The 12,544-nt window shown below is 35.0% G+C and overlaps 1 protein-coding gene across 1 annotated transcript in view; it reads left to right on the plus strand.

Annotated features, from left to right (window-relative positions):
- LOC149414816 (arrestin homolog) overlaps positions 1-12,544 on the plus strand; it is a 413,958-nt gene that overhangs the window by 93,964 nt on the left and 307,450 nt on the right. The window lies entirely within an intron of this gene.

Here is a 12,544-nt window from a genome sequence, read left to right on the forward strand (position 1 = left end):
GTTGCCTTCTTATATTGAATTAACATTTTTTAATCATGTAAATAACGCACAAAAGTCGCGTAGCTTGAGAGGGGAGAGGAATTCAAGGCGATGGAAAAGAGGATGGTTGGGAAGTACCTGGCTGTTCAGATCTGTTCATTGTTAATACCATTTTAAGCAACGTATTACGAATTGACAAAAAAACATTCAGTACATTAAACAACATCCAGTTCATTAAATAACATCCAATACATTAAAAAACATCCAGTACATTAAACAATATTGAGTACATTAAAAAACATCCAATACATTAAAAAACACCAAATACATTAAAAAACATTCACAACATTAAAAAACATTCACAATATTAAAAAACATTCACAACATTAAAAAACATTCACAACATTAAAAAACATTCACAACATTAAAAAACATTAACAACATTAAAAAACATTCACAACATTAAAAAAACATCCAGTACATTAAAAAGCATCCAGTACATTAAAAAACATCGATTACATTAAAAAGCATTCATTACTTTAAAAAACATCCAGTACATTAAAAAACATTCACAACATTAAAAAAACATCCAGTACATTAAAAAACATTCACAACATTAAAAAAACATCCAGTTCATTGAAAAAACATCCAGTACATTAAACAACATCCAGTACATTAAAAAACATCAACAATAAGATATTTTTCATTTCAAATTCCGAAAACATCTTTATCACTAGATATCGTGTCGATAATTCTGGTACCCATCCCACTGAACAACCAATTCCAAGAAGTGTTAAAGAAAACTAGTTTCTCCAATTTATGTAAGACCTTTCGACCCCTATTCCCAGACAACTGATTATTTATCGGCTCGGATTGATTAATTGTAATTGATTATTAATCTTCTTGAATAATTTCAAAATAACTTTAAGACATCATTTTAAATTTAATTAGTAAAACAGACTTTGTTAACACCACTATCAACGTGTTTCAAAACCAAAGATTTCTTCAGAAGAATACAAAGAATACTGAAAATCAAGACAAGGGAATTGAAAAAAAAAACTGAAATAATAAGCGTAGACAAATAAGTACTGGAGACAAAAATATAACCAAAAGCGGTCGGAGAAGTTAGTAAATTAGTAATAATTTTTAAATTAAGTAAATAAAATTATCGTACAATTATTAATGTTTTTACATAAATTAATAATACAACAGCATCAATGAGCAACCAAGATATTGTAATAACAAAAATATCTTGAAGTTATTATTAATGTGGAAATAAATTTATGAGATTATTGAAAATATATTTGGTTATTAATACCTATTCTTTTCCTAATAATTTATTTATTATCACTCTATTTCAGTTAGACGCAGTAATGCAGAAAGCTTCCAGAAACCACAAGAGGATCAAACTGAAAAAAAGTTAAAATCATTTTACGTAATTTCTGAAATAAATATCAGTGTTTTTTTCACTTTTACAATTTGTGTAAAGTGGTAATTGTCCAGTTATACTACATTTTAATTTTTGGATTCTTACCAGAAAATTTCAAAGAAATAATTACCTACTAATTCGTTCTTTGTAGGTTGGAAGTCTTCTATGATAAGTTTATAATTTTTTATCTCGGTTGGATGTCTTCCATTAAATCGTTGCTCCGTAATTTCTAACCAACTAACTAATAATCTCGCCACCTTTCTCCACAGAGGTAGGCAAAGAGGATAGATTGCCATACTTTTGTTTCTACTGTTTCAACACAACGGCTTGATTCATGCACATTCAAATGCATACATAGGTACTAATTTGTTATTCATCAGGACCGGCCCTGAATGAAACTGGGCACGTGGTCCGTGCCCATTTTGGTCTGTCAAAACTAGTAGGAAGTTGGTAGTAGGTAGGTGATTACGTTATCAATTATATTCGGATGGTTTGTATTTTTTGTGTAGCACCGTTTATCATTAAAAAAATAATCTTTTGGGCGATGTGTTAGCGCTTTGGCAATTCGGCACATGGAGCGGACTGCTCTGACTTATTGATTCTGACTCTTGACTTAAATACTTTAAGGAGACGGACCTGCAGCTTTCAAATGGTTCTGCTAACTTTTTAATCAGCGTTTGGAAAAGGGTTACACGCGATTACAGTCATTCCTCTGTACAAAAAGTAAAGGTTCACGTTTGGAATGTAGAAACCATAATTAAATAGCTTTCTAGTTCAGTTCACGCAGTAATGCAGAAAGCTTCCAGAAACCATAAAAAGATCAAACTGAAAAAAATTAAAATCATATTACGTCATTTCTGAAATAAATAACAGTGTTTTTTTCACATTGACAATTTGTATAAAGAGGTAATTTTGCAGTTATCCAAGATTTGAATTTTTGGATTCTTACTAGAAAATGTCAAAGAGATAATTTTCCTACTAATTTGTTCTTTGTAGGTTGAATATCGTCTATGATATGTTTATACTTTTTTTATCTGGGTTGGATGTCTTCCGTTAAATCTTTGATGTGGTTATCTAAGGCGCACTGTTTAACTGTGTGGATTGAACGTATTTAATGGACGTCAAATATACATGGTTGGTTTTACGTCAGATTACTGAAATATGGATAAGTATGAAATTTTATATCAAAAAGTCTTTTGCATTTGGAGCTTGGATGATTACAGCAGATTAACATTTGATTTCTGTAGGAAAACATTTAAAACTCGATTCGGAAAATTGTAGGTTTGAACTACATCCAGTGGCCAAACCATGTGCTGGAATTTCGATTGATTCACATTTAAATAATAAAAGGAAAAATTGACCTTACTTATAGATACGCCATCAATACCCTTCTTTTACATGATAACATCTTCTAACATCATCTCCCTGACGGGCGGTACAGCCTCCCTCCTAATATAACAATAAACACTTGCTATCACCTCCTTGTCTCGGGAGATAAAGCCTCGCTGACTGTTGTCAGCCTAATGGCTCTTGTGGTGAAAAATCCTCTGAGGAATAACAAGCCTTAAGGGAAGTATACACGTGATACGTTTTCACATGACAAACTAATAAATATTTATCTATTGTAACAAACACCACTAGAATTCCTGGCTGCGATAGACGTAGAAAATAAATTGAAATGGCAAAATGTTATCACAGAAAGCAAACAGTTTGCAGTATGATATCAGACATACTAATTTCGGTTGTTTGTGATGTGATGTGAAACATTCCTGCGTGAAATAATTCACGTTCAATAAATATTTATTTGTAAAATTAGAGTTAATTGTGGTAACAATTCAGGCAAGTGGCAGAATACTTGAATATTTGAAAATTATTATTTGAAGCCCGCCAAAAAAACTAAATATGAAGAGGTACGCGTGACGTCATACGTACCTCGATTTTCTTCGAAGATTTAAAAAATTGACGAATTCTTTTTAAATACCACAGTGGTGAGCATTAAAGTGAATCATCAACATTAAAAAGTGTTTTTTTCAACTTTGAGGATTTAAAAAAAAATCGCAAGTTGCGCCACAATACGAAGTATGTCAAAAAAATACAAATAAATAGTGTAAGGATAGAATAGCCAACCTTATGACTCCAGAGATAGCCTCATTTTTAATGTCAGTGCCATACAATTTTTTCTTTAAAAATGATAACTTCATTTGTCCACGCAATTGCTTCGTATGAAATTTTATAGCATAGTAATGATGAGCAGAATACATTTCTAGCCAAAAAAATACCCTTGAAAATTCAAGTCTCTATGTCTATGAAAGGCGATTTTCAGCCCACTGTGCGGCGGTAAGATGAGTTAGCTGTGTTAGTTATCTCAGAACCCGCCGAACAATCACAAGGCGTTTATGTCTCTTACAACATATTTTATTTGAATACATACAAGTTATATAATATATTTCACTCAAATTCCTTATTATGTATGCGTGATTTATCACGAGTCTGCGTTAATTATAAATTAAACCAGTCAAACATGTTTATTTTTTGGAATAACCTAAAATTGTAATATTTAATTATTGAAGACTAGGTATATTAGCAATTTCTAAACGAAAATCTGAAACGGAAAAATCAGAAAAGGATACGGTCACATCTAGGACTCGAACCCAGGACCCTTGTCTTGCCGAGGCACCGCTCTACCACTGAGCTAATGAGACCCTATCCCCTTCGGTCACATTTAACTGTATCTTACATCGAATAAGAACTGCCAACTTTTTCTTCATTATTTCATCGCACATTTTTTATTTATCCCTGAATAAATAAGTATATAATATTTATGTTTGTTTGATTCCGATACGTCGCCTACATACGGGCCGCACAACGCACGTGAACAGCTACGAACTATTGTATCTTTTTTACGTTAGAATTTTTAAACTCATTAGGACAAGCCTGTATTGATTAATGAATTAAGCAGCCAAAGGGGATAAAATAAACTGTATGAAATCAATTGTGACTTTAATATCTTTCTAATCGGGCCTTTTCACCAAGGTTAATTTATTATTTATTAACTTGCTTGCTAGTTTCAGCAAAGATAAATAAAAATAATTGATGTTATTTCTGGTGGGTGAACCCTCTCATCACGATTTAAATTCCCAATACGAACAGCGACGAACAGCAGACGCGTTCCGGTGCTGTGATATCGGAAAAAATTAAATATACCTATTTAATCGCTTATGTTTATTATATTTTATATCAAAAGTGATAAAAATTGTAATTTAATTGTGAAAACATGAAAAAACCATCGGCAGATACTAAACAAACGTGCGAGGAGTCCTTATCTAACGACGGCCCGCGACCGACTGGCTGGCGGCTGCAGGTGCTGGATGGGCGCTGGACGGGAGTCGCTATATGCACAGCGACTAGTCGACAGGGGGCGTGGCCAACATATCCGAGCATACCCGAGGTATGAAACGAAACGTCAGAAATGGCGTTGTAATAATATAATGTAAACAAACCTTTTTAGAACTACGCTAGGTTTGTGTAACATGGTTTGTGATTCAAAAGAAAGTGTCCCATTAATACCGCCTGCTCGCGTCAAGGCAAGAAAAACATCCCAGTTTTCAATTAGTTTAGCGGCTACGCTAGGTTTGTGTAACATGGTTTGTGATTCAAAAGAAAGTGTCCCCTTAATTACCGCCTGCTCGCGTCAAGGCAAGAAAAACATCCCAGTTTTCAATTAGTTTAGCGGCTACGCTAGGTTTGTGTAACATGGTTTGTGATTCAAAAGAAAGTGTCCCCTTAATTACCGCCTGCTCGCGTCAAGGCAAGAAAAACATCCCAGTTTTCAATTAGTTTAGCGGCTACGCTAGGTTTGTGTAACATGGTTTGTGATTCAAAAGAAAGTGTCCCTTTTATACCTATACTTCACTTCGGGTATGCTCGGATATGTTGGCCACGCCCCCTGTCGATTAGTCGTTGTGCATATAGCGACTCCCGCGCTGGACGCACACACACAGCTATTGCGGTCGTATGTATTGATGGTCTAAATACAATTGCAGCGTGTGGATTTCTCATGTTCCCGCATAGCAAAATGTACTGTTGATTGTTTTGGTGTATTTGTTCCCGATTTTTAACAAAACACTCTGATTTTTAATTGAATTTGAAAACTATGTAAACTATTATTTTTTAATTCAGTGCATAAATTTAAAACAGAGGATACCTAAAATCTGAACCCAGAATTGATTATATTTATATGGTTATTACAAGCAATGTGTAGTAAATACACACTGCAGATAAGGAAAGGTTAAGTTAGATTGGATGAGTTTTTTTAGATTCTTAACTTGTTTCAAAACTGAATAACTTGTAGTTTTGTAGTCATGGACCGGCCCTGAGACAAACGCTACAAAAATTTTGGCGCCGCTTGTCAAAACCAGTACACGCCTGTCAAAACCACTGTAATCAATAATATTCGGATGAATTGTATTTTTGTGTAGCACGGCTTTTATGAAAAATAATCTCAAAGGTGAAAGGCTCTCTCTCGGTCGGTGCCTTTGGTTTCATTAAGGTGCACATTTTAATTATTCTTTGTTTAACTAATATGTTTGAATATAAAGCGTGGTGTTTTCTTTTTCTAACAACATTTAATATATATTAATCACCACACTATTAAGGAAGTTACAACGATTTCTGTGAGACCAAATGAGTTGTTCCCAAAGGCGAACAAATTAGCCTGAAAGGTTAACACATAGTTTTATTGGCTGGGGAGCATCAGGAAGAACCATTTTAGATCCGCTTGTGAAGTCTCAGAAATCCGTAATTAGAGTCATTAGGCGTAAACCTTATAGATTCTCTAGTGATGAGCTCTTCAATAATTGATATTCGTCAAAATAACAAAAAGGTCAATATCCACGTACACAAATATCTAGAAATTCTTGATCAACTTGACTAAGTATAAATATATATACCAAGAAGTCACATCTAAAAAGGACCTCATGTTCCAGAAGAGATTCACGATAAAATATCAAAACACGTTATATCTGTGACCGAAATTACATAATAAAATCCCAATAGAATAACGGATTAGTAAATGCGAAATGTACCACATCGGTTCATTGATAAATAAATGGTTGATTGGATTGAGTAGAGTGGACTACTAGTATTACTTCATACGAGTATTAATGACGCACTTGATAGTTTTAATAAAAAAATATTTTTTCAATAATAAACTAATGTTTAAGAGACAAGGTTTTTATGCATAGCACAAAGAATCAAACATTTTTACTAGCCTAAATCACCCATATAAATTGAATAAATCTTCCGAAAATAAATACATGCCGCCGACAGGAAGTGAACCCGCAGCCTTCTGACTGCCGGTCAGGTGCCCTACCAATTTTTGTTGCTTTTAATAATTAATTAGCATTTTACGAACATTTGGTTAATTAAAACTTGCTGCAGAGTCTCCATCCTCTATCTTCGTCGAACGTCACAGCGATGCTGCCAAGGTCTGTTATCTATGTGATTATATTTTGTAAGCGCTTTATTAGCAGCAGACACATACCTGAACGGATGACGAACCTCGTGCTGGCACTGTTGGTGGACGCGGTGGACTCTTTCGCTGCAGCAGCTGGACCAGTTTCCTCACCACATAGGATTCTTGCAGCAGAGTCTCCATCTTCGTGTCACCTGTTTCTGTACTTCATCACCTGTTCCTGTACTTCGTTGTATTTAACTTAATTTGAATTTATTGTTGCAATATTTATATTTTTTTGTAATACCTGCATCAACTGTAAAGCGCCCCTGAGGTGATATCTCAGAAAGCGGCGCTATACAAATTGTCCAATAAATAAATCATCCTAGTACAAATAATATCGACCTGACAAGACATAATAATACTTGTACAAATTATATATTGAAAAATGGTTACCATGGATTGAAAAATAAGAAAGATTAATGGATAAATACTTCATAGGTTCACATTCATCAGGGATGTAAAACACTAAGGACCGGTTGTTTCGGAAAATTTGAACAATTCATCAAATTTCAACGTTAATTTGCGAGTTCTGTGAAAGTCCTATTGAAGTTCTGATATTATATCATTATAGGCTAGTTGCTTGACAGAACTGAAATAATAACAGAACTAGAAAATATCTTTCACAGAACTCGCAAATTAACGTTGAAATTTGAATATTTGTTCAAATTCTCCGAAACAATTCGTCCTTAAACTAGAAAAAATAGAAATTCATCAACACAAAAAATTGCAATCAACCATCAAGAGAACCACAAATTATAGCTTTAGTTTAATATCTCAGCCAGTGTAAGAGCATCGTGTGCCTCTTCTCTTGTTATTTCCTTCCTTAATTGGTGGAGGCATATATAATGAAGGTCAATGGATTTGGAGCAACAACCTTACAGCACAACCTATAACACAGCTTAGGGAATAACTCGTTGATTGTCTGATCCACGTTTATTTTACCAGGGAACAAGGAAGATGTTTGAATTCGCTTGATTGGAAATTTGATACTGCTTTGAAGACAAGGAAATGGTTTTGGATGTTTCCAAGAAAATGCTTTCGTTTTTCATTTCCTTATTGAGTACAATAGGTATTATAATTGTTATTTACGAGAAAAAGTCATGATGTAACTACTGTAGCTTTATTTTTCGTATGATTTCCGCTCAAGAGACACATAATGGCCTCCTACATCCCAGAAACAGTGGGATTACGGCATCCCGAATTTATACGGGTATTTTGTGAGAATGAAGGGAGTGGGGGATAGGAAAACATTTGGAAAAGAAGAATGCTGGTAAGAATCTGATTCTTCAGATCTGATCACCAAACACGGATGAACCCATTTCAAGCAACATTTTGTCGCGCGTGGGACCTGGGGTGCCCTGACTTTCCCTCGGCCAGCTCAGAGCGGGGCATGAGACGTCTCTCTCATAGTCAGGGTTCGGGGTCAGCGCGAGGCTCAAGAATCCATATCCCACCGTCTACACAAAACACTCCCATACGACTGCTATTCCCAAATGAAAGAGGTTAGGTTTTTTATGAATCAACATTGTATTTGAGCGGCAAAATGGACATTACATGGGTGAATAACATTAGAATACAGGTTGTTACATCCTAACTGGAATTATCATCAAAGGGTTCCCTAATCTCTCTCTGGGGAGTAATTAACAGCTCTCTCTCTAGACCGACAGGCAGCGTGGACGAATTTAGGTTACTAGCGGACACATTCAAGGGGTAATAGGAAGCGTAAGAAACTCACAGCGTGGCGTGGTCGGGACATGGGAGTCCTCGGGGCATCCTGTTGATTGTAGGGCTGAGCGCCGTGTTTCAATCAAGCGGTGCCAGCCTGCCGATGTTCAAAGCGCGCCATTCTCGTACATTATGCTTTTCGACCGTGCGGTGCGAAATTGGGAACGCGGGGCCGGAACGCGCACACGTCCAGCTAGGTCAGAGGTCGGGGCGTGAGAAGGGCCGAGGCGCTTGGTCGCCGGGGGTGGGGGGAACTCTAGCGGATCTTTTGTGCGTTTTCAACTCCGTTTGGCCCAGCAACCAACCTGATAGTTCCCGCTACTCAGGCTAGCAACTGTAGGATCTTCGCGCCTAAAATCTGTTATATGACAATTTGTATTCTTATTGGTGGTCTTTTACCAGGGCTTTCTTTAAAAGCCTCCGTGGCCGAGGGCTAAGGCTCTCGACTAGCAAGCTGTTCAAATCCCGGCATGCGCAAGTAAATTAAGTTTAATTAATTTGTGTTTCATTTGTTTTTCATTTCGCTCATTTAAAATAATATATATTTGCATATATTTGCGGTACGTTCCAGAGTGGAAAATACTTTCAATGTAACCCTTGAATAAGACGACTACCAGAATCGAAACCTTACTTTAAATGGCTTTAGTCGTGTTTAGTGTCCGGATCTGAATAGTCAAGTACTTTTCCAGCTTCTTCTTCCCCATATCCTTCCCCTTCCCTCTACCATCAGCTTCACAATATACCCCAATTAGGGATGCCGGTGACCGGATAAATCATCAAAATGATCATTCATCACATATTTAAAAAGTTATATAAAGTCATGGAAAGTGATGAAACAAAAACTACATTAACTGGGTTAAGTAGGTTAGGTTAGGTTAGGTTTAAAAAAAATTTTCATCGTTTCTAATGACTTCATATCACTTTTTAAAACTGTTTTGAATTGTCAATGTGTTGATTTATCATAAAACCGGGTTAAAAGTTGAGACTTATGTGCGGTATTCACATAAAAAACAAAAAAAAAATAGTTACAAAGTTTGAAAATCTATCAACACGCACCTGGCTAATTTAGCCGTCTTTAAAAATGATTTATATTGTTTCGCATCGAGAAAAAACTTACATTGTTAGTTTGGTGGTAATTTTATTCGAATCCATTATTGATAACGATATAATCTGTAGAAAAAAAAACATTTTTGTACAACCTATCACTTCAATTTAGTTTGTTTGAACCAGAGAATTCAGGAAAAACTTTAATATTGGCTTCTAAACATTCAGTTTACACGCACATTTCGAATTTATAATAAAAAATATCGCCTGGCCACACTAAATTAACCACGTAAAAAATCTGGAAATGAAAACTATTTATACGAAGGTTAACGAACCTGGCGATTCGTTGGCAACTAGCAAAGGTGAATAATACGTCATACGTAGAGTTCTTAAAAAAAAGGCAAACATTCCCAGGTAACGAGTAATATTGACAATATTTGAAAATCTCTTTCTACCATCACAGTAAGCGGAAAATGTCTGTTGTGTCGTGATGGATGACTTAGCCAGCCGAGGAATTGAACACACCACGGCTGGGTGGGACCCAGACGCGATGCCAACTCAGTCACTGACCATAATACCAATTGCTTATTCCTTCAATGTTTAAAGCGGTTAACTCGTACCAAAGAAGTGCATTCCATATGGGCAAATAAAAGGCCCACCCAACCTTACTCACATAAATAGTTTAATAATAAATATTAATATGTATACAATTATTACAACAAATCAATTATTTGTAATGTCTTGTTTTACTGTTACACATCTATTTAACAATTAAAAAAATGTTTTAACTGAGGATTTAACCTTCCTACTTATGAACTGGAGTCGATAACTCTACCATTCTGATGCCGATTGGGTAGGACAGACATTTATTTCTTACATTAAGGCGACAAGACTAATGACGCGAATTTTCCCGACGCGCACATTTCAATTTTTTCTGATGAGCGTATTACTAAAATCTCAATTTTTTCTAGAGGGATCTTTACGTATGTAAGTTATTTATATTTAAGATTAATAAAAACAGTACCTCACCATTAATTTTTTTTACGTAAAACGGTTTGAAAATTTTATTTTACGTTTTTAACTATAAAATCAGCGGTAAGCACCAGATTTTATTTTTCTATGCGAAGAATTAGTAATTTTCCTAAGTATCCCTCTAGAAACATTTGGGAATTTAGTAGTACGTTCATCAGAAATAATTAAAATAAACCGCATGGAAAGATTGTTTTTCTAGGCCAGCTGGGCAAAAACAACCGTAGGTGCATCCATTACGCCGGGTTTTTACGTGATTTCATCACTTATGTCGTTATGATCCCCACTTTATTTTAGAGATTAGATTGGGAAAATTTAACGGCAGGTCTTTCCAATACACGAGGGCCGCGCATCGCATATTTTTGTGCACAGCTGCTTCACTTATGTCTTTAAGATTCTGGCTATATTTTAGTGTATTGTCTCGTTTAACTGCTGTAATTTCTTTCCAATTTTTTTTTCTTTTTTCTCCAATTTCAGAGAAATCAGTATATGTCCGTGTGTGTGTACATGATTGACCCAAAATAATAGAATGCATTGTAGTCGACAACAAGTCTATATGCTGAATTTCAGCTCGATCGGTTGTCAGGTATTGGGTTAATTTTCGTTTCTAATATTTGCATTCACTCATTACAGAACACAAAAGTGAAATTCAAATAGATTTATTTAAAAATACGCTCCAAGTACCAGCTACGAATTGCATCGCCGCGCTCGCCCCACCGACCCCTTTTCCATTTATTGTATAACGTGTGAAAAGCAGGAACTAATACATTCAAATGTTGACTATATTGAATAGAGTGTCTTCACAAAAATGTAAATGTGTGTGAAATGCGCATTCACGGGAATACTCGTTTGTGTTAGTATCGAAAAAGGTCATTCCTTTCGGTACAAATCACAAATTTTGCAATCAGTGCCATCTGTTGGTACCTCTATTAATTAGTGCAACTTTGCTAACAAAACGATTATCATATAATGCTGCATTTCTATTGAAATATGGCAATTTTGTATATTAATAAGCTTGTAATATGAATAAATAAAGCGGTTTTATGGATATTTGACATGGCTGTAATCCCAACGAAAATTTTCAAGTCTGTAGTAAGTTTTTTCAATGTCAATGAATTCGCTGTTTTTACTAACGTCTATCCTGATTAAAAACTCTATGTACGCCACTGACATGTACGTTGTAATTGCAAGTAATACACGTGGGAGATTACATAAACTATGTTATGCTCAGAAAGCAAGAACTATTCATCAGAAGGTTCCAATCAACAGAACGAGTTTAGCGTTTTTAACATTATTACGTAAGTTATAGACAATAAAGTTTATCGTCTATATTTTGACGCACGTCATAAAAAATGTTGTGATCTCAACTGCACCAAATTGTGGTGGACTGGTTCCTTCTTGTTATACTTTGTGTTCTTCTTGCAGAGATAATGTGAGATCTCTGAGTATTCTTATGATGAAAACAGACTGTAGGTACACTAATTACACTTTATTTCCATTCACACACGAGTGTTAGACTATCGTAAAGTTAAATATGTTTAATTATAATTTGAAATATGTACTAATCTTGTATGTTATAAAATAATATAAAAAAATAATAATAATAGTTTCGCACTACTGATACGAATTAACTGAAGGAGGCTTACTAGTAAAAAATACAGGAAACTAATTATTTTTGTCGTGTGATTTGATTTTAATAGTGGCGACGATAGCAGAGATGTCAATTGATTTGTTAACGATATAATAAAGCTAGATCTGTAATAATTTCTCTGTCGTACATAGCGTAATTAGAAGCAATTTATTCATTAAACTTACACAATTAA

Source organism: Hesperophylax consimilis, chromosome 19, assembly GCF_061612785.1.
Source record: "Hesperophylax consimilis isolate HC1 chromosome 19, BYU_Hcon_1.0, whole genome shotgun sequence".
In the NCBI taxonomy this organism is placed as follows: Eukaryota; Metazoa; Arthropoda; class Insecta; order Trichoptera; family Limnephilidae; genus Hesperophylax; species Hesperophylax consimilis.